Source organism: Corvus kubaryi, unplaced genomic scaffold, assembly GCF_017639235.1.
Source record: "Corvus kubaryi isolate FWS band 111438036 unplaced genomic scaffold, C.kubaryi_AGA036_p1.0 37266, whole genome shotgun sequence".
Taxonomy (NCBI): domain Eukaryota; kingdom Metazoa; phylum Chordata; class Aves; order Passeriformes; family Corvidae; genus Corvus; species Corvus kubaryi.
The window spans coordinates 798,456-800,119 of record NW_024581081.1 but is presented as its reverse complement, the minus strand read 5'-3'; positions in this window follow the sequence as shown (position 1 = coordinate 800,119).

The following is a 1,664-nucleotide window of genomic DNA, read 5'->3' as shown; positions in this document are numbered from 1 at the left end:
CTTTCTTCTCGGTTTTCTTCTTTCCCTTAACTCAGTGAAAGTTTTATTTCAATCAGTTTCTGACTCCTGTAGTAGTTGATAAAATTGAGAAACTGTAGAGGATGAAGATACTCAACTGCTCAGTAAAAACCAGTTTGTTCCCAGCTGAAGTCAATGGAAGAGCTACTGTCAACATCATCAGTGGAAGTTTGTTTGAAGTCCTGAACCGTGTGCGAAACCAGAGGTGGGGCGTCAGGGAGGGACCCCAGCAGAGCTTGAATTTCTGTAATCACTGCCTGCACATGGACCTCTGGAGAGGGCAAAATCACCATTTGTCTTCGTTTGCCATGACTGTGTGTGAAGAAGGTATGAAACATTTCTGAGAGTCTTATGGTGGTTTTCGTACAAGACCTGTAAGAACTGTCTAAGCTGAATTTGGAAATCTAGTATATGGTCAAGTCAACAGTAAAAAGGTAATTAAGAAGGGAAGAGAGTTTTGGGAAAGTCTCTTTGAGCTGGTTTTATGATGTCAAGCAGTTACTGCATTGAATATAGGAAATCTTTGTTAGTATCATTACCTTACTTTCATCAGATAGCTGATTTGCTGTCAAAACCAAAGAAAGCAAGATTTGACGTGCTTTGGTAGTTTTAAAATGGCGTTGGGCAATGAGTAGGGATTGCTTAAATCCTGGTTTATAAAAAAGTCCTTTGTAGTTGCTTCTTGGTTTTCTTCTGTATTTTTTATTATATACCTGATTTTGTTTGTTTACATTTGACAGATAAATTTTTCCCCCGATTTTCTTTCAAAATTTTTCTGTGAAGTGCCTGGTCTCTCATAAATCCACAGAAGAAGAGGGAAAATGATTTTCTCTACCTGCCTTGTATTGAGAGATACAAGTGCAGGGAAGGGAAATATTCAAAGGAAGGCTGAATTTTTCTAGAGTTCTGCATTTTAGATGGTGCTGTTTTAGAATACACACATGCTTTCTGGTTAGTTTCCTTCTGCAGATTGGTTTTCATGAAGGTCTCAGTGGCAAACGGAGTAATCTGGACAGTCTTCTTCAGACAACCCTATTCAATGCTGTATTATCTGTGTGGAACTTCATTTAAAAAATTAACTTGACTTTTGGGGAAAGGACAATATAATTCCATTATCCTTGTTCTGTGCTCTACAGTTGCTTCTACGAGTAGTGGTCTTGGTCAGTGCTAAACCTGGCTGGCCATGAATGGAGAAGCTAGCACCAAGGGCAAGCAAGAGCTTTGCAAAGGAGAAACTGGGAGTTGTTAACCCATATTTGTCTAAAGCTTTCCAGAATCTGAACTTTCCTGTGGTATAAATGAAATACTACTTCTCTTTCTGCCCTTTATTCTATCTCTGAGAGGACAGAGGGCTCTTTACTCCTGGAAGGAAGATCAACTTGCTCTCTTTTGGGGAAGGAGTAAAAGGTCCTCCTTGAACCTCTCTAATGGACAAGAACATAATGGGTGGTGTAGGTAATAACATCTAGGCAGACTGACAGACAAGAGGCATTAACACTGTAATTTCATGAAATGGCAAGTATTTTTATTTATGTGTTTTTTCTTTTTTTTCTTTCTTTTTTTCCTTTTTTTTTTTCCTGTGGTTTCCAGAGGCTTGCAGTAAATGATTTATCCACTGTACTCATTCCCTGTGCTGGTAGAGCTGT